The sequence below is a fragment of the Pyrgilauda ruficollis genome, unplaced genomic scaffold (genome assembly GCF_017590135.1).
Source record: "Pyrgilauda ruficollis isolate IOZ18807 unplaced genomic scaffold, ASM1759013v1 scaffold13, whole genome shotgun sequence".
NCBI lineage: Eukaryota > Metazoa > Chordata > Aves > Passeriformes > Passeridae > Pyrgilauda > Pyrgilauda ruficollis.
The window spans coordinates 4321192-4343734 of NW_024511432.1; the positions used below are offsets into that span (position 1 = coordinate 4321192).

At 38.0% G+C, this 22543-nt stretch overlaps 1 protein-coding gene across 1 annotated transcript in view; it reads right to left on the minus strand.

Annotated features, from left to right (window-relative positions):
- Positions 1-22543, minus strand: part of WWOX (WW domain containing oxidoreductase) — a 471393-nt gene that overhangs the window by 164287 nt on the left and 284563 nt on the right. The gene's annotated exons all lie outside the window — the stretch shown is intronic.

The window sequence follows — 22543 nt, forward strand, 5'->3', positions numbered from 1 at the left end:
CCCGCTGCCTACCCTGATCTATCTACCATGGTGTCCTTGTTTCTTTGGGCTCCACTGTCCACTCAGTGCTTTGGTGGTGTCCTGTCCTACTCCTGGACTGTGAACTTCCAACCAGGAGCTGCCTTTTTACCCCGGGTGTGCATTTCTGTGGTGCTCAACAAAGCAAAAATGACTTGGCCCTTTGGTGCTGCAGGAACACAAGCAACAACAAAGCAGCAAAAAACCACCTCAAAGGGTGTGAGGGCACATTTAGCTCTCCAAAGCCTGCTGCAGACATCCCATTCAGGGACTTCATCTAATTCATTTGGCCCAGACAGCCCCTTTTTGATGTCACTAATTACTGATGATAAATGCTTCCTGCTCATAGAAGGCTTCATCTACAAACAGCAATCTGTAAACACAGAGCCTTCAAGGCTGGAGTTTGAGCACTTTCTTGTAAAGCCTGGTGAACCAATTCCAGGTTTTCCCATGAAGGATTTGACTAACCCTACAAAGAGTTTGTGACTGCACAGGAAGCACACAGACAAGTGGGCAGTCAATGCCCAGGGAAATAAAACCTTTCTGAAAGCAGGTCTGTTGCAGAAAAATCATAAGGAAAAATCACGCAGAAAAATCATAAGGAAAAATCACACAGAAAAATCATAAGGAAAGGCTTCATAAAATCAGGCCTGCTCTGTTATATCAGTGGCCAGCCTGTCATTTCTTCTGGGGGAAGCTAGCACTTTGCAAGTTCCCACGTGAAAGCAGTCCTGGTGAGAGCAGTTCATTAACACAACAATCTATTCCTGGGTGAAAAACAAAATGACACCTGTATAAACTGTTTTTACACTGTTAGATGGAAAAATGAAAACTATCTCTCACAAACAACTTTTCCTGCATGTACACACCAGGGCTTTGAGTGACCAGTCAATAGAGGGTAACAAGCATTTACTAACCAATAAAGTAATTGGCAAGAAAGCTACTGACCAACTGGAGTCATACACGAGGTCTGTAAAACTAAATAAAAAGGAGTAATGTGAATAAAGAATGGGCTTTTTGCACCTCAAAGAAGATGGTCTCATGCGATTTATTCCAATATAGGTCTTTTCTCCAGCTAAAGGCAGTGGAAAGGATGCTACTGATTTCAACAAGAGCAGAACCTGAAAAATTTTTCCCTAATAAGCCCAGATGTTTGGAAGGAAAGTTAACACAAGGATAGAAGTCCATCATGGAAAGGAAGAAACTGGAACACAAGGAGGAGGTTGCAAGAGAAGCACTAAAGGGGTCTGTTCCTGATTTCTGTGACCTTTCCATGGAGATCAGGGTGCTGGCTGACAATTCCTCACATATATCCAGTATCAGCAAGGACACAGGGCAGGGACTGGAAAGACAATGAGCATAATCATATCTCCTGGAGTCAAAACATTTAGCCTATAAGTAAAATGACAAACCCTGTAATTTGAACTTGACACATGCTAGAAACAAACATCCACCAACTAATGCCACAAAGGACATGCAATCTTTGTCCCTGAAGACACCATTATGTAAATTAAATTGAATCTAGTCCACTTTGAGGTTTGCAATCAAATGGGTATTTTTAATATCAATAAAAATTGAGCTTTCCCCAGAGAATCCAAATCAAGCTGCTTTTGCAGAACAAAAGGAAAATGCTGAAACATATATGCTTTTAAGATAACTCAATGAATGTAAAATTGTGTAGCAAAACCAGTACATTCAAATCTACTATGACAAATAAACTGTGAGGAAGAATAAACTGATCTGACATTTGTATTCTCTTAGAATAAAGAAATAAGAGAGTTTGGGGATACCTGGATACTGGGGGTCATAGCTGCAGGAGGCTCTGAACACCCTTCACACCCACTGCTACCCCCACTGATTTCACACCTTTGGGGAAAAAATACCCCAAAAACGCCAACAAGGATTGCTTATGATTTATTCTGTTCACATTGTAAGGAACAGGGATACAAGACGGTGAAAGCTTCTCTTGTCTGCTAGAAATGATTTTCATATATAAAGTAATTTACATAAATATACTATTACACACAAGTCCTAAATAAATGTAATATACCATTAAAAATAAAGGAAGCATCAAAACAATAATTAGGCAAGTATTCTCTGTTTTCTAATAAGGATCAACCCCATTGCTAATCTACCTTGAATAATGGCTTTGTTAACAAAATTGCAACTGCAAAAGGTTGTGTTTGACAGTCACACCTGGTAGTATGAGACTACATTTCAAACAGTTTTGGAAAAAAAATACACTATTAAATTTACTGAATACCTTGGCTAGGGTTAAGTATTTTATGCAGGCATCAGCATCTTTAAGGAGTTCACCTTTTAAAAGGAGCAGGTTTTTTGTTGTAAATGGCACTGACACTACAACAAGAAAGTTCATTTCACAAAGATGATTCATTAAGAAATAAAATATTCATGGCTGACAGCTTGAAGGATCGCCATACAGTTTTATTCTAATGCACCTGTCCTCTTTGTCAAGTCCAATATGGGATGTCATGTCGCCAAAGTTTTATTTAGAAATTGTTTGTCAGAGTGAGCTTTCTAATGTGAATGAAAAATTCATTCCCTCATTAAGAAGATTTTCCATGAAATGTCTAGGATTTTCAATGAACACCAGGACATGAACCAATTACTGTTAAACACTTAAAGAGACAGTGTCCTAGCTCACTCAGCAAAACCCTTAATGCACAAGTCTATGGGAAGAACTCAATATCTAACAGCAAAACACAAATGAAATATCAGTTTTATTTTGGTTTATGGGCTCCTTCCTGCCTTCCCTCTTCTTCCTTTTCTCTTTTTCTTTTTTTTTTTTTTTTTTTTTTTTTTTTTCAGGGACAAATGGAAAACCATGAAGTCTGAGAGTTCTTAGTCAAATGCACACACTAGATGCTGAGAATTTATACATGACTTGAAGGACAAAAGCATGGCATAAATTTACAGAGACTGATATTAATTAGCTGAAAAGATATGTACAGGTAAAGCTGCCAACAGCACTTATCTATGTTTCTTTATTTGCTGAAGTCCTGTTCATTCCCTGCTTGCCTTTTCCTCAAAGTTTACCTGCCCCAGCTAAGACAGCACCTGTGCCAAGCCCTGAGTCTGATGGATCATAGACCAACACACTGCAAAGGAAAAGGTTCTGCCAAATCTCTCCCTAATGGGTAACTTTTCTTTATATCTCACAGGAAAACTGCCTGCATTCATGGATGGAATGATCCATGTCCCCTATACTTCATTTTTATCATTAAGGAATTGAACTTGGACTGAGGAGTTCCCAGTGACCAGATCTCCACAGGTACACACTCTCTTCAGCTCGATTTTTCCATTGTAGAAAATCATTTACCTCCTCACTGCAGACTTCAGGCTGTCAGACAGCTCACCTGGAGCAGAGGTTGGGCTGCTGGGCAGCTGAAAATCTGAGTCATCCTCTGATCTCTTCCCTGTGCCCACTGCATGGCATCATCCTGCTCCCCATGGAGCCTGGGGTCTGTGTGCCTGCAGAGCCTCACATCTCCTGGATTACAGCTCCTGGAGGAGCCAAGCTTCCCCAAGGGCCATAAACAGCACCTATGACTGCTGAAACTCTCCAAACACACGTGCTGCACAGGGACAGCCTTGCTCTGCCCTGGCCTGATGAGCACAGCTCAGACATGTCCTCTCCTCCAGACTGGGGTGCACACCGCACACGTGCTGGGGTGCCTTGGCTTGTGCCCCATCTCTCTGCAGCCCACAACCTGGAACTGACAGAGTTTACACAAGCCCTTTCTCTCTTGTCCAAAAAAATCACAATTTGAAATTGGTTTTTAAAATTTGGTTTAAAAAACCCTCTCATTTTCACATCAGAAATTCAAATTAGTAATTCGAACAAGTGGTTCTTTTCCTTTCTAATAGGAAAGTTAGCAGCAATTAAAAATCTTGTAAATTTGTGATATTTAGATTAATACTGTTACTGGTAAGCAGGTATCTCCAAGTAGTATCTATCACACTGCTCCAGCAACCCAAGTCCCCCACTTCTAATTAATTCTAAAAAAAATTGGGGGTTATATCTATTAGGACTCAGTTTTAATCTGTATGTGCAGCTAACTTTCCCTTTCTTGCACCTTTGGGATTTTTTTCTATGTAATCTCTGATTTACAAAGTTCAGCCCAGTAACTTTGTTCAGTGCTGCCCAGAATTACTTTCAGAAGGAAAATGGTCAAGAGCTATCTACACCCTTTTGAATTTCTAAGTTTTGTTCTAAACTACAGTAGGAGATATTCTAACAGATGAAGAAGCATTTTCTTAGCAAATCAATATTAATTTATCTAATTGTTATGGTCTCAAGAGCCATAAGAGCTAAGCTGAGAGGAAAGTGTTTATTCTCAGCAAAAGTTATTCAAATATTTATAAGACTAGATAATTTCAAAAAGAAAATACATATGGCAGAAGATTGTGCCATATTTTTTTAGCCATCCTTTCACTTATTAAAGACAAGAAGTCTAAATGGGCAGATAATGGGATCCTTAATTTCCTCATGCAATTTTCAGCTGAAATTTAAAGTTCAGTCTGGTTTTTGTGTCCTGAAGGAGTGATGCAGCTGGAGCTGTAGAAATATGTCCTTATAGGAATGGGGAGCTGTTAGTCTTCCTTGACTAAAACTTTTCAAGATGCTATGGAAGTCTTCCTATCAATACCATATATGTATATATAAATATATATATGTATATATATATATACACACACAGTATGTTTATGTGTAATATATATGTTCATGAATTTCTATTCCATAATACAATTCCATAAATAAAAAGCCAGGTTCTTTAAGAGTACTATCTAAGCCTAAGCACACTGAAGGCAGCTGTTCTGACCTTTCTGCCATGTGATAACAACGATATGAACCAATCATTTTATGTGCCCCAGCTCACACAGTCCATTCTCTACTTCACATAGGTGAATAATTAAAAGCAAAAGCCAGAGGAAATTGTTAATCATTTTGTCAACTGCAAAGGTCACCCAATTGTGCATCACAATGACATAATCAGAAATGCAAGGCATTATTATTACAAACGTGAAGAAAAGGAGCCGGTACTCAGTTCCAAAACTCATCTTGAAAATCCCTTGCTCATAATTTTATTTACAAGGCATACTTAGAAACTGCAACTATTTTAGTCCTTGCTATCTGATAGTATTTTTCTCTTGAGGTAAGAACATGCCTTTCAGCTACCATTCTTTTTTAAACACTGATTGTACTATAAGGTACAATAAATTATTGCAATAACCTTTCACCCCGCTAGACCTAAGTTCAAATATAACGGATGTCAGAGAGAAAACGAGTTTGTTATTTTAAGCTTAATCACATCAGACACCTAAATTCTCACAGGCATTCCAGCTGAGGTGCTCTGCATTTGGCAGGCTGGTTTCCCTCATTTGCTCCCCCAAATTCCACCCACAAATCACAGCCAAGGAACTCCATCCCTGATTTAGGAGCACACGTCAGATGTGTAACTCTACCCATGTGAGTGGCCCACCAAAACCAAGGGGGTTTTTCAGGCATGTAAATGCATATGTCTGCTGAAATCTTGGCAGGACATTCAGTGCTGGTGATCAGGAAAGGGTTATAGGAACCAGAACACAACAAAACTTTCTGCAGAACGAAGCAGCTTGCCTGCTAATGCAACGTTTTGAAAACGTACTGGTTTTTCAAAGGGCAAATTAGGAGTTCTGGGGTTCTCAGAACTAGTAAACACAGAAAATCAATTAAACTAACATGTGAGCTTAAATATATCACATTGTAAACTCATATTTTATGCCTCCACTTTAAGTGCACTTAGATGATCTCCTGGAGGAATTCAAAAAGTGTTATCTTATTTTGTGCCCAAAACCAGAAAAAGAGCTCCACTGGGCTTGCCAGGCTGTTAAAATTAAAATAGCTGTTTGAGCACAGCATAATTTATGAGACGTTTAAGGCATTTTCCCCTAGAATTTTGGTTTATCTTCTTTAGTTAATTTTCTGAGATAAAATCCAGTTATAAATAACCTGCAGGCATTCTCAGTCTGCTGCTTGTGGGATGGCAAATCTTTAATAGCCAGAAATTCTGCCTCTTAGAGATCTCTTGAGGGAATAATAGTACTTTGAAAATTATCCAAAGGAAAATAAGCAAAAAGCATTATAAAAATTATAAAAACCTGTAATTATGCAGGAAGTTATACTATATTTATAAGCTAATAATGAACTATCACCCATAGGCTTTTTCCCCCCTTTTTAAATACAAACATAAAAATATTCATTGACTATATTCAATTCAAACTGCTGATTTTCACCAGAATTGATTATATAAGTACATACTAAAAAAATTTCTGCAGGATAAGCCCCTAAAGACATGTGCCAGACCAATAAAAAGAAATAAAACCTAGCAATTAAAACAGATGTGGCTGAAGAATTGAAGCAGAACTGCCCAGAACTTTTAATTTTCAGTATTCTAGAATCAAGGAAAGAGTTATACCCTGACAGCATGTAAAACAACTGAAATATGAAATTAATACTTTCTCTAAACCAAAGACTACAATAACAATATCCTGACTGTCATCCACTGACTATGTCTATAATTACCACAGTGCCTATGACTGGAAAAGTAGGAGGCAATTCAAAACAAAAATTGAGTCTGTCAGACTAGACACTGTAGGATTTATTCTTGTCAAAGATCTGTAGGCCACAAATCATAATTGAAGTTCAAGCAGTTTTTAAAAAAAGACAGAATTTGTGGGATATAAGAGCAGTCTTTCTTTCTTTTTTTTTTAAGGTCTAAAACTGCTATAGAAATCTGCAAGTCAATCACCTTGTCAACATTAGCGAGGAAAACAGTAGAAAGCCATTCTGACAGGCAAGGTAGAAAGGAACATGTATTTGTAGCATAATAGAAAGTAAATGGTAGAGATTTAGAAAAGAAAAAATCTGCCTAACTATTCTCCTTGACTTTTTTAAGGTTACAGAGGGTGATGATAGCAGTGCAAATGGCATAATTTATTTGGATTTTTAGAGTGCCGGCAATGAAATTTAATGTATGAAAGGTAAGAGTTATAAGGACGGACAAATGACCTAAATTTGAGTATCAAGAGAGAAAAGAAAAAGAAATGAGAGTTGGTTTGAAAGGGGGAATTACCTACCCCAGCAAAACCCAAATCTTATATTTTGCAGGTAATGTTAATTTGCCTTGCTACTTTTAACTCGATACAAATTATTAGACAAGTGGAAAATAAAGAAATTTAAATTAGAAATAAGCAAAGAAAACATTTTCTCATAGGCAGAATAATAGAAGTCTAGAAAGACTGGTTAAGCAGCTTTGTTGTCACTGTACAAAAGGACAACCCCCAAAATTTACTGTATACCTCACATTCTGAAAATGGTACAAACCCTGATGATTCTGGTCCTGTTGTCTTCACCCATCCTGATCAATTTAAAATGACAAAAAGGAGTTGCTTGGGTTTTTTCAAATGCAATTGCACTTTCTCTTGCTTAAAATAAAAAGTAGTGAAACAATATCTTTGATGAACACTTTTAGAGATACCTTAAAAACTCCACTGAAGACATCAGATTTGTCAGAGTTCCTAGTGCCACAGAATGCTGAGATTTCAGAATACAGATGTACATTTACTTTTCATTGATATTAAGCTCTCATTGATTAAATGAATTCTACACTGTGGAACTCAAGGAGTTGGAAAAGCTTTTGTTTAAACTTCTTTCTCCCTAGGATTTTCAAAATAACAGTGTAAGCTGTCTGCAGGTCTTTTTTTGTGCACAGAACAGCATGGTGAGCCTTTAAGCAATAGTTCAGAAACTCTCCCAAATATTCATTAGCTATTGCTCACACAAAATTCAGATGAAGCATTTCCGCTACATTTTTCAATTATTCACAATCTGCAACATTAGCTAAAATTGGTCCTAGGAAATCCATTGCCAGCAATGTGTGTATTTGTGTGTGTGCATGACAGAGACACGTTTTTATGCTGATCTCTCCAAGATCACACTGCAGACATTATGACCTCTCCCTTGGACAATAAAACAAACATCTACTTATTCTATGAAAATATATAAAATTCTGAATTACCAAAACCAGCCCAACTTGGAATGATTCAATCAACTGGGGGAGAAGTTTCTGTGAATGCTGGAACTGTGCTTTGGAGATATGAAATCTGGCCTGCCTATCTCTCAGTTCTCCTTTACCTCCTTAACAACTTCAGATGCATAAATAAAATCTAGGACATTCCATTTATATCTTTAACTTCAAACCAGGCATGAGAGAAAGCATTTTGCTGAATGCCAAGCTCACACAAATATTATGCATTAAAAAAGTAGTTGCAAGACCATTTTTGAGGTTTCAGTTCCATTAATCATGTTGCCTCCAGTGGGGATCACTGGATTTCACTCTAAACAATTTGTGTCCATGCAGCATCATCTGCAGTGGAAAAGTTTTTCCAATTTTTTCCCTCTTTCCTCACCATTACTGGAAAAAAGGGTAGCTATTCACACTATCAAGGATGAAAGCTCACTGGGAAGACTTGCAGAAAGATCTTATGATGCTCAGCAACCAGGCAACAAAAATGGCAGATGAAATTAAAAGTAGATGAACAATGCACATGGGAAAAAAAAATGCAACATCACATGTCTGTACCAAAATTAGAATGCAAAAGGAAGATCTTGGGGATGTATCACAGTGATATGAGAACATCAGCTCAATATTCATTGCAATTAAAAATGAGATAGGAAGCTGAGATTTGTTAGGAAAGAAGTAGAGAAGAAAATAAAAGACAATTTTGCCAGCATAGAAATTGAAGATTGTCTGCAGCTTGGACAGTGTGAGAAGTTCTGGTACCTTCACCTTAAAAAACTATCCCAGCAGTGGAAAGCTACAGAGAAGGACTAAAGAAATTATTATTGCTATGGAATAACTTCTGTACACAATCAAATTCTGCATCTTCTTCCTCACAGGGCAGCTGAGCGGGGATGTACTCGTGACCTCAGGACTGTGAGCAGCTTGGAGAGGGGGAACAGGGACAGACAGCCTCGCTCAGACAGGAGCTGGAGGCAGCTTCCAAGCTCAAAACAAGACAAAGAAGTCTGACTTTTTCATGCAATATGAAGTTAGGTATGAAATCTCTCCCACAAGACACTGTGGATGCTAGAAGTTTACAAGGCAAAAATTAATGGAATAATGTTAAGTATTAGAGGCTGGGAGATTTTGGATTTTGGGAAAAATTCTTTCCTGTTTCCATGGCTTCTGCTCATTTGTTAGTGCAAGTGCACTCAGATGGCTTGAAATTTGATCTATCCCCAAATGGGCATTTTTTTGTGAAAAACTGCCATACATGAAATGCTTCACCAAAAGAAAATGGGAGGGAATGGATTGAAAGGAGGGTGAGAACTAAAACATGCTGAATAAATCTGAAGAATGGCTCAAACAAGTTCTTTGCCCTGAAGATTTATAAATAAGCATGGCTGTCTATATTTTATCAATAACACATACAAAAAAGCTAGGTCAGCCTTTTGATTTTTAATATCCTCCTTTTCTTTTTCACCAAGTTCTGGGCTAACAAAGTTTGATTTAAAAAATAAATCCCCCCAGGGATGGCACCTGGCTGCTTTCTTACACCTGCAGCAAAAAAGGGTTTCCCTAGGACAGACCCATCCTCCAGGAAAATGATGATGCAAAATCCCATTTTTCTTCACCACATACCCCAAAGGATTCTCTGCTGCAACCACAGAGTGTCCCATACCCAAAATGATGGTTTCGGGTCCCTGGGGCACAGACCCAGTCCTTCATGACTTTATTGGAATAATTGTATGTTTAATGCCTTAACTACAAATGAATCAAATGTAACATTTAATACAATAATCATCCTGAGGAAGAAATGGAGATTGTGAGCTGATGGCAACATTGACCTGGGGATCACTTCCATCTTGCCTTTCTTATGCATTTTTTACAGCTCTGCACACACATCGTTGCAAATGAAAATGCCTTTCAGATGTTTTTTCTCTTTTCTTTTAGCAAATGTGGGCTCAGCTCTTGCAGGGGTCAATGCAGCAGCAACACTCCTTGTTCAAAATGCACTCTCTTGATTGACAAACACAGTACAGTTACAATTTCAGGCAAAGACAAAAAAAAAAAATCAGATAATGCTATCTCTGCTCATCTTCCTCAGTGGAAACTCCTTTACTTCAACACAGCTGTGCTGGGGGTGACCTCTTGTCCCTTCCTTTTACACAGAACTACACCACTGCCACCAGCATCCAGGGCAGGGTACAGAGCCAAAACTATCTCCCAGAGAAAAAAGCACTATGGAGATGTAGTTAACAGGGGAGCCCCTCAGTTTAACAACAAACACCCACTTGGAAAGGCAGACAAACACAAAAACCCATCATAGAAATATATTTCTTTGGGGATTTTGGTTTTGCTGTTGATCTTCCCATTCTCCTCAGTTAAAATCACCTTGGAGTGGATACATCCCAGTCCTTTTTTTTAATTTCTAATTCCTCTTGTCATTCTTTAAAGAAAAAAATCTTTAAAAAAAAGAAAAAAAGAAAAAGAAAGAAAGAAAAATAGAAAAAGAACTCTGCACTTCTTGAAAGGATTTTAAACCTCTGTTTGAAATGACTTTCAAAAAAGAGGGGCTTTAGTTATCCTCGGATACCAGGTCTGGTTGAACAGTATTCAATACCATTCAGCACCATATTTTTCTGAAGATTGTGTCTTGGTTTACTGCCAATGTCCTTGATCAGAGCACAGAAGCATTTACTTAGGAAAATAACATTAAATGGCAGCCCATGGCAACAATAACAGCTCCACTGCCGGAATACACTCGCAGAGGATGCATGGGTGGCTCGATGGCCCTGAACACTTAAGTACATTTTTTTCCTTTCAATTCCCTCTGGTACATTAATTTTTATTGATAGCTTATAGCTATGGCAAGTGGTCCTGGTTTTACTAACTTGCAGGACTGAAGAATATCACTCATGTGGAAAAAAGAATCCCAACATCACAACAAGCTACTTGGCCACCAGGCTGTGTGTTTGTATTTTTGAACCACAAGTCTTTATTAAATTGGAAACCCAATGGCGCTTCCCTGCCCTATTTTATCTGTTCACATATTAATTTCCTTGAAATATTAAAAAAAAATAATTTCTCTAATTTCACAGAATTATTCACTGGTTTGCACTGCAGACCTGGGTACAACGTGTAGTGGATTTGGGAAATGCACATTTTCTCCTTTCTCAATGTTTTCTTAGCAGGCTGGCTGAATCCTAAGAAAAATTACACAATACATATCGTTATATGGAAATGTAAACTTCAACAAGTTGCAGGGAGAAAGAAAGCAAGCACCACTTCATTACAAAGAAATTCTATACTGCCAAATGTTGTTTTTTTCCTTTTCCCTGCCTGTATCTTTGCATGCTTCACAAGAGGCATCTGTGTCCAGTTTTATCTTAAAAACATGATCTACTAAAATGAAGGGAAAAAAACCCCACCAAATTCTCTGTTCCTTTGTATTAAATTACTAAAAAGAATAAATTAATATAATAATCAATTATATAATATAATAATAATTAATATAGTAATAAATTTCAATAATTAAATAACTAAAGAATTAAAGACTAGAAAAAAAAAAGGTTATGGCATCCAAGTGCAGAGAGTTCTCAGTGACCATGGTCTGTGATCAAGTATTTCTAGAGCCCATGCTGGAGGTTATCCCCTGAATCCTGATGTTAATGGATCATGCTGAGGTTTGTTTGTTTTTTCCCTCTGAAATCTTAATGGGACTTTATGTTAATCCAGAGCGAATCCAATTTCTGCTATTTCTACATATGTGACATAAAAATGACCTTGCATTGTTACACAGCAGCACAGCTGCATATCGGCAGCCGCAAATCTGGAGCACGTGGAAACTGCTGAGTCAAGCCTTTAAAAGTAACACACACATTAGTAATGCTAATGACACTTGAAAATAAGTGTTAAAAAAATATCAGTGCATTACAGCTCTCCCATTACAAACCCCAGAGCTCTTATAAAACCAGTGTTCTTTCAGTGAACATGAAAGTAGCTCTGTCCTCGTGTTTGGTTTATCTTTCACTGCTCACTGAAACATCACCACATACTCTGACTAAACCTGCACAGGCACGAAGGAAAAGAGCAGAGCACAAAACAGCCACAGAATCACAGAACCATTAAGGATGGAAAATACCTCCGAGGGTGATCAAGTCCAACCTTTGACCTAATACTATATTGAGAAGTGTCACATCTACTCTTTCTTTAATATTCTCAATTATCCCATGGCTCCAAGAGCCCTGGAATGTGTATTTGACAGCTGTAGAGACTTGACTTCCCAAGCTGTGGTCTCAGCACTTCTCACTTTTTTCACTACATTATAAAATGAAATACCACTGGTCATGATCTAAAAGGCAGAAAACAAAATCAAGATGGAAAATTCGGCTCATCTTCACTCCTAAAAAACAATGGAAGCTTGACTCAGACTGTTAATGATTAGAATAATAAAAATTATTTCACAAACATTTTCTTTTCCAATTTAACAATGATTACAGTGTTATATGTTATTAATAGTAGAGAACTATTCTCTACTTTAGGGCATGTGTGGTGGGTAGAACTGGAAAAGAGCCTCATATTGGATCACACCGAGTCCAACATCAGGACACTTGCCAAGGTAAAGGCTTTTTAGAAAATGAGAGATATAAGCTCTTTTAATTAGATAATGCATCTAATTTTAATACTCCCATCTTTGTTTTGCCTTTTTTCCACATTTGAATACTCAGAAAGGATGTAATGAAACCTGACTAATCAGCATTTTCAGAGATGAATCTGATCTCCAGGAGCTCTTTGGGAAAAATGATTGAGGCACATGGGTTTTCTAGTTCTGATTAGAAATCTGCAATCAAAAATTATGTTTACATAAAGAAACTTAAATATTATCAACAGCATTTAGTGCTGCAGAATTGGCACTAATGATAAAAATTAAGTACTGGTGAATCACATCTTAAAATTCTAACACTTGAAACAACAACAACAATTTTCCCTTTTAAACACAAGAGCTGTGACTTCCCGATGAAAGTCCCAGAGGTATTTTCTACTTCTCTGGAAGGCATATTTCCCTCTAATTAATTAGGGTGAGGGACTGAGGCAAAGTGAAAGGATGGAGCAGAACCTGACTGCTCTCTGCAGCTCTGGCTCTTCTTTATAAACTGCAGAGAGAAATTTCCTTTGCAAAGGTATTTTGTTGGGGTTTCAGCACCTGGTTACAAAGTGGGGCCCCAGTGCTTGGCTCAGTGAAGCCTGAGCAGCACAGGCTCTCTACAGGCTGGCTCCACGCTGGCCAGACCCACTTGTTTTGGCTCAGAGAAAGGGCTCAGGATCCCTTTTCCTGCTTGCATTGAAACAAAATATTGATCGGCACTGCTTTTTAATATGCTTCCTAAATTAATGTTTGGTTTTCTTTCTTTTCCTTCAAGGATTCCCAGCAGCTGAATTTTAGAAGCAGCTCATCAGCTCTGAAAACATTCCAGTCTCTATGTGACATTTCATATTCATGTGAAAAGAGAAATACATCCTAACTGAATTGAGAAACATCTTTTATAATCGTGAGAGATAAAGAGGGAAGAGAGAGATTGTTCTACAATCATATAAAAAGATCTTGGCAAACGATCCTGCTGTACTGAGATTGAATAAGGGATACAGCAGATATTTTGTCATTTGTTCCCTGGCTTTTTGACTGGCTAGAGCAGTGAGGGAAGTGTTATCATAAACATCTCTGAATTGCTAGAGGAAATTTTATTGTCTGCCAGATTCACAAATTGAAATCGATCTTCATTCTATCACTACCAGTTTTGCCAAAGTTTCTGCAAACTAGACACAACAAAATATGGTAGCCTTTCAGGTTACTTCTGATTAAATTCATATCATTTGTCTTGAAACAAAAGTTTTTTTTCTTTTTTTTTTATCTGACTGCAACATATAATTTTAGTCAGCTAACACTAAATTAGACACCCACTCAGATTTATTATGATAAGAACATTCAGTAAGCTAATTTCAAGATGATGACTCCTATAAATTCTTATAATTTATTATTTAGTACTTTGGTTTTTAATCATTAAGTACGTGAAGACTTTGTAGGTCAAACCTGTATTAATGAAGACAGTAATCTATTTTTCAAACTCTCTGCTTCTCACCCACCTTTCAAATTGTAAATTAACAGAAATATCTTTAAACATATGTAGAAGAACAAAGGGAAAATTTGGGAGTATTTGCAGCACCATTTAACTAACCATTTCTGAGACCGTGTCTATTAAACCCACTTCCTCACAATTTTTGCAATTCTTACCAAAGGGAATGCTGAAATCAAACAAAACAAAAGATAGTCCTTAAATGAGCAATTTTAATAATCAGAACAGCAAAAATGGATGGAAATTATGCAAAGATAAGCACTAAAGTTTTCATTAGATTGTTACATTAGCACAAATGGGGTCATTTAGAAGAACTTTCTCTTGCTGGCCACAGGTTTCTGAAACTTAAATATTAACTATATGAATTTTTTAATAAGCAAGATATCAGAGGGGAGCTGCTCTTTCACTCAGCCCATGCTCAGCACAGGCTGTCTGATGGCTCCTCTGTCGGGAGGGACTGGAGGCAGCTCTGCTGCCCTACAGGCCTCTGACTATTTGAAATTCCCATTCTGATCTTACAGATGCTGGTCCTCAGCACATATTGACCCTTTACTTATTATGCCACATCTGTTTGTTTTTACATCTAATGTTTCACTGTCCTCCATTCTCTGGTGCTTTCATTCCCCGTGGGACATTTAATCCTTACAACAACACTGGACATTCTTTTCAGGAATGCATCGGGACTCTGAAAATCTGAATATATCACCCACAGTACAGCACATTAAACTACTCAAGAATGCTGTAAATCAGTTGAAATGTATTTTTAGGAAGAGCTCCTATAACTATTTCAGATCTCACACGCACGCATTTATCTTCCATTTGCTGTTGCAAACTTAGTGACTCATTTGTTACTGGGAATAATAGTTGTGTCATTTCTCCATGCAATTAATAAAGCTTTGTGCCATGGGTACCTAGTAAATGAAATTCACAACAGGAAACAAAGCCCTGCAGCAAACTGCATTGCAAGAGCTGCACCAGGTTACAATGATTCACTGGTTCTTGCCCCTTTTAACCTCCCAGCACAGGAACAAATATTTCTGGGAAATACTTAATATTGTGCATGCGTGAATAAACAACATTGCAAATAACCTTATTCAGACTGTAGGCAGGCTTCTCTACTGTCAAAAATATATTTGGGTTTGATGGAAGTCACGTGAAGAAGAGTCTCACCTTCAATCAGATGTAGGGAAAAGAACATGGAGGAATCCCAAAACAGGACAAAGGATTTAGAGAATTGAATCCTTCAGGCACTGACTGATTTACCCATAGAATAAAGCACTGGTGGTGATCATATTGTAACTAAAGCAACAGACATTTCCTTGGTCCTCCAGTATTTTCATGATATAAGCTCTGCCAAAAATGAGAGTGGGTTTGGGGGCCATAGGGGGCAGGAAGGAAGGGGGGAAAGAAAGGAAGGAACTGGGTTTGTTTTTGGCCAGGAGAAAAGAAGAAAAGAATGGAAAACTGTGAGTCAGCATCTCTGTAAGTGCCCTAGACCCAAGAGGGGTAAATAAGCCACAGTCCCAAGGGAGGTGAGGCAGTGGCACTGGTCAAAAGGAAACTTAAGAAAGCACATGTTAGTGCAGCCCTGAGCATGGGCACCCTCTCTGTGCTGGCTGTGCACACCAGCACAAACCAGCTGCAGAAGGGCAGAGGTTTGTGAACCAGAATGACTTCACCACCCATGTCAGTGTGAGTGGGCTCCAGGGACCCTCATCCACACAGAGCACAGAGCAAACCTTGGCTACCTCACTGCCTCCCCAAAGAGCCAATTCAGGAATCACCACAGGGATGAAACACAGAAAACTCCATGGCCTGAATGTCTTCAGATCTCACTACAGGGAAAGCAAGGGATGGAGAAGTCCACCAGCATGAAGAGATGAACTTTGGACATTACCGAATTTGTAGGGGAAGAGCACTGTGCGTGAGTGGACAGCATTTCAAAGCCTTTAACCTGCAGCACTGATATATGGAGCCAAGAGGAGTCACCAGAGCCCTTGGGCCATGGTGAGAGATGGGACAACAAGCCAGACATGTTCCCTCATAGTGCCCTGCACTGGAGGATCCAGGTCCTGCCTGAATCCTTCCTAAGACAATGCACGATGTGCCCCTGAGTTGATCCCATCCATACCACATCTGATCAAAATCTACCACCAAGGTATTAAAAAGCCCAAAAACTAGGGTTTTCAACATTTGGATACTAATATTTTACACTTGGTGGGTCCCCACTTCTTTTAGATCCAATAGCAAAACAAACTTATTATTCATTTACAAACCTTCAGCAAGAATTTTACCAACAAAATGGTGGACCTGGCTAAACTGGACCTTGGTGTGATCAGTCAAATCTGAAAATTGAGTCATGCAGGAAGCCTTTGCCTCCTCTTTGTCTCAGATTTCCAATATAAGCATTCATGACACAAAGAGAAAAAAAAATTCCAGTAAACGTTCATCTGCATCCCTGCCTGGAGAAATAACTTACAGGGAGCTCCATCACAAAGATAATTTTGTTCTTGGCTTCTGCAGCTGGAAGGATCCATGTCATAGGATTTTTAACGATGCTCTAATACTCCAAAATGCAAATTTTGAGATGATGGAGGCCAACTTCTTTTGTTTTCTGAGAATAAAACTCCTCACAGAGCGGCTGGTTTTGGGCTGCAGACCCTTCCTGCTGTGGTCTAGACCTAAACCAACAATCTTTTCACAAAGGCCACTGCACAGCTGTGAAATGATAACTCTCAGGCACTGCGGATTTGGGTCATATTTGACCTAATGATCTAGAAGTGAAAGTCTCCTTAATCCCATTACCAACGCTCTGACTCATCCGGCTCCTGATTCTAAAAATGTCTACTAAACTCCTTAAAAAGTTACATTTTAATCTGAGAATATTAATTACATTTAAAATTATGACTCCCCCATGATTTATAACCTCGAAGAAAATACTGCATTTTCATGTGTGGTTTTGCAATTTTCACTTCTATATACCTATCATTTTCCATTGTTTATTTTCCTTGATTGATGGTAGGGCTTTGGAGGTTTCCCATTATGAGCCTTATAATTATCACTGGTAATAGAGAAGCTCTTCCTATTATATTCAGTGAGACTGCCCAAATTATTCATTGTAGACCATTGGTACAGGACTACAAGGAAATAAGAATTTATTTCCAGTCTCAGGCATATGCTAGATAAGAGGATGTATTTATTTCTCCATGTTTCAAAAGGATTAAGGTTTGAAAAAATAAATATCACTTAGCTTGTCAGCATGCAGAACATTATGGTGCTGAGTTTAAAGTCCCTTTCCTGGGTTAAGTACGACAAATCTAAAAACGGGAGGGGGGAAATCTCAACTATATCCTTACTCAGCTAAATAAATGAATACTATAAATTTTAGCTGTTAAGCAGGTTTACAGAACAGACTGCACAAAACTGTATCTTGGCTTTAACAGTATAATGTGCTTATTTAGAGAAATGCTACAAAATTCCAGAAGTCCTTGACCCTTGGCTATACCAAGAGCTCACTGAATACATCATCTGGGTTTTGCTTAATTACACATAATTAGGAAATGCAATTATGCTTTCAGTGTTACTCTGCCATTAGGAAGGAGTGTAGTGGACAGCAATAACATCAATAGGATACAGGTCTTGAAATAAAAAAAAAAAAATTACAGTCAACCTACATAACCAGACAAAACACAGGAAGACTACTAAACCTTAACATAAAAAAAAAAAAAAAAAAAACCAAAAAAAACCATTTTGTTCTTGGCAATAGAAGAATACATGTTTTAGAGGCATTTTTCCAGTCTTTTTGTTCAGAGCATCATTTAATGATATGCTCATTTGCATCAACAATCTGAGTGTCACCATTTTTTTTTTCAATTACTTTGATATGCTAACTTTCTAAGATATTTATGACCTTTTATCATTATTTCATATGCTAAACTTCATCCAGGCCACAGATTAGAGAATTACTTTAATTACGCCTTCTCTAAGAATTTAAACATTTTCTCTGTGTGCTCCTCCCTATGCAAGTGGTGCTCAGGCACCATGATGAGGAATGCTGTCTGCAATAAGCTCATTCCCAAAGCAAAATTTACATGGCTTGGTAACGTGGGAAGGCAGCTATTTCACGCCTTGATGACTGCCCACCAAAGAAAACAGAGAGTAGATGAATGCAAGTTGACAAAACAGATATAAGGAAAAGAGATCTGATCATCTACTACATCACACTTCTGCTGCTTTTGTTTATCATGCTTTAACTGCCCATTATATCAACCAGCTATAATAAAATAATACACTCCATTAAATAGATGCGTTACTTGTAATGTTTGCTCAGTGCTGAGGAATATTTCTACCAAAGTAGAAATTAATAATATGGCATATAGTCTTCCACTGGACTTTGCCCTCCAAAACTTCCTGGAAAGACAAGGCTGAGGTCAGCTGCACTCAGCCCTGAGGGGTGCTGCTGGTTCAACAGCAAGGCAGAATTGTCCTTTTGGACTGTGCTCCCAGTCTGCCAGGAACTGCTTTTCTGCCCTTTGACGAGAGCTCTCCAAACCAAGCTCCATCTTGCAGGTCAAACTCAGGCAAGAGTGACTCTCCCAAACGCAGCCTGCAGCCCTTTGGAGGGACAGGAACCCAGGGCACAGAGGATGCCATGAGCCACTGGGGGGTCACTGGGGTCAGCCCTTGGGGTCACTGGCATCCAGCAGGATGTGAGAACTCAGAGTCGCTGTCCCATCCTTCCGCCCCCCAAACCAGCCCCACACCCAAAGGATTCGGTGGGAGAGCACAGAAATGCAGCTCTCAGGGAGCATTCCGCGTGTTCCCCAGAGGCATCCCATGCCTCTTGCCACTGGCCCTCGGTACAGACACCCTGGCAAGCTGAAGGTGAAGCTGCTGCTTAAGGGCAGCAGCATTTTTAAAATATCTTTCCTTTAATCTCAAGAGCATCCGAAAATAGCAACAATTCTGTAGTAGTATTTCAATTAATATTTACAGTCTCTTTCAGTATGTGGGATAAAGTCTTAAATACTACAGCAGCAGGCTGATTTTAGGGTTTTTTAAGGATGTAACACTCCACAAATGTTATTAAAATATTAAATAGTGGCTGTGCCTTAAATACCAGAGGCAGTTTGAACTGGATATGCTCCCATCTCTCCCTTAGTGTTTAGCTCTGCTGCCATGCACTCTTAAACCATGTTTTGTTCCACAAGTAACTGCAAGAGCTAAGGAGGTGTGTAAAATAAAATCCTCTGTATAAAGTGTCTATCAGTTTATCAAACTTTCAGAATTCTTTTGAAATATGCAGCAATCAGGCATCACATTTATAAAATAAATGTAATATACACTAGATGTAATCTAGGCTATTTTTATCTGCCTTATATATCTCACTATCTAATATAAACTACTTACATGTTATCAGATATAATTACTGAATATATTTACTATTTGGAAAAGAGTGTAGTGAGAGATAGAGAATGAAGATAAAATGTAAGGGAATACAAGTAATTCATTACTTTAATTGCTTCAAGAAGCTATGATGATGTTATTCTGCTATTAAAATAAGTTCCTTAATTAATCAGCCAAACCTACTGACAAGAATCCTTAAACCCATTTTTACCAACAGCAATATATCTGACAAAACTATTTTTTGGAAATACAGGAAACATATGATAATTAATTGTAATAAATTTATTTACAAACTGCACAGCATTCAGGATATGACTAAAATGGGTGTGAACACAGAGAAGTCATCAAAACCCACTTCTTTTATTTCCTCATCATATTCCAACTCTCTACACTGGACAAGATTTTAGATTTTAACAAACTGTACAACAAGATGTTTGGGGTTTAGTGTGCAAAGCTGTTCCACTGACACCACTACACTTGTTTTTTATAATGGGTCCTATATTATTCTTCTAAAAAGTTTCTATAAATAACAAAAAAACAAAACCACTTTCAGATTATGAAAGGACTGTTCTAAGTACAAAGTGTTGTCTGCTACTCTCTCAGCAGACCTCTATTAAACCCCCACAATTTGGCTTCAGAAATAAGTGGAGGAAAACCTTGCTGCCCCTCCAAAGTGTTCAGCTTTGAGCTGTGCCAGAGACCTTTGAACAAGCTTTATAAATGACATCCATATTTGTCCATTTTTTGACTTAAATTGCTTTTGGTTCAACTGCATGCAGCACTGAATTGCCTTGATGCAATGTCATATGGAATGACATAAAACACAGAAAAAAGCAAGTTGCTGGCTAGGATTAGGAAAGAAAGGAGTCACGGCCCTCGTTCACTTCAGTAAATGTTGGAGAAAATGAAAATGAAACTTCTGTTAAGAGGTAATCTCTTCCAAGCTCGATAAGAGCAGGTGACATTTTACAAGTCTCAAGTTTTTCATGTTATATTTAGCAGGTACAATGAAACAATTTACATAGAGTCCAAGACTGCTCGTGTTCCTTTTCTCTTTTCAGAGTAAAGGGACACATTCTGCAATTCATTGGGTTCTTAGCATGCATGCTGAGGTTTAAATTCAGTTTCACTCCCAGGCAGGGAATCTCCCTCACCATTGTTCACCCACAGCAAAGGCAAAGGTGAATCCCAGAATTTGGGAGGAATATTTTCACCTGCCTCAATTCTCTTCCTATCAGCAGCTTCCTGAATTATTCTTCCTTCACAACCAAACCACTTCTCCCACTACACCCCAGGTATTTAAATGTTGTGGAGAAATTATTCTCAGAGATTAATAACCTTTGTAAGGATTAATAACCTTGTAAGAGCAATCTCTGATCTATATGGCATCCATCTTTCCGTAAATCCCATTAAAAAATCCCAAAAGGCAACTGAAAATGCAGTGCAGCTTCCTGCACATATTTTGATGACCTCAGACAGGAATTTGCCTTGTGAGTCTGAGACTTGAAGGACCCATTGAGAGCACCTGTAATTTGGCTGCTGTTTGCATGGACTTAATTGTGGTAGTTCACATCTTTCCTGTTTTATACACCCAAAACCAGTCACTAGTTTATTCACTGAAATAGAAGAAGCACCCACAATCTAGGCATTTTTAAAAGCAGGATAACAATGTCTTGTTATACACAAAAAAATCTATTTCCATGAACTCATGGAAGGTTTTATAGTTTTTAACCATCAATAAAATATTCAAACATTCAATTGGTAATTATTTTTGCAGGTAAAAATCCTTTAGAATGACACTAAATTACATTATATAGAATGTATATTAAAGACAGATCTAGCTAATAATTTAGAAGAACATTATAACCTGCATTCTTTTACAGATAACCTCAAATTACTCAGAAATTACAGTAATTCTCACATGATTATCACATAGTGATAGTATTTATAGCAAGATAAAAGCAAGGAAATTTAGCTAGCAGAAGCTTACAAGCAAACATCACTTCTATATTTGTTTAAATATCTGTTTTATAATCTGTGGCTTCCTAGAGCCTTACAAACATCCCCTGATTGCCAAGGCTGGTATAGGCAGGTGAGGTTAAGGCCTGTAGGAAGAGTGGAAGCCAGCTTGGGGTCAAGCATTTTTAAAAGTACAGAGGCTGAATCCTGTAATTGATACTGAGAAAGAAATGCAAAACTGGAACCTTGACCTCTTCTTCATTACCACGTAGTGATCATATTCAGAGTGCAGCAGGATTAAAGGAAGAAAATGTTTTCAAGACAGGTAGATTAAAACAGTTTCCTTAAAATACTGCAGCTCACTGTTTGGATTTCTTTTTTCTAGGAGTAAAAAGCCAGAATTTTATATCATTCTCACTTTTCAGTGTGCATTTTTCAAATCAGCCTAAGCAAGAATTCATACAAGTTTCATTATGAGTAGAGTATACAGCAGTTATCAGCTGCTCTGGAAAGTTTGCCCTCTGCTTCCTAAAAAGTCAACATGATGTTAGCAGGAGAATGAGACAATTTTTATTTTCCAGCAATAAGGGCCAAAATTCAGTGCCCCTACAAGGGTGACTCTGGGCTGCAAAACTGCATTTTTTAATAAATACAGATATTTATGTTATATTATATTATTATTGTAATAGCAAGAGGTTTGTTGAAGAAGATAGAACATTTCTGGAGTGAACACAAATGGAAATGAATGTTCACAAGCTGGCAATTTCTTTTGGCAGTTTTTACAGTTATGCTAATATTAAAATAGACGGCCTGACTTCACTTGAATTTAGACTGATACCTGTAAGAAATTCAAGAATAAAAAAAAATTAAATACTACAATGCAATGCATTGTACCCTTACATACTGCACACAATGAAATATGGATAATTTCTTTTGGAGTTTAATATCTTCAGTAGAACT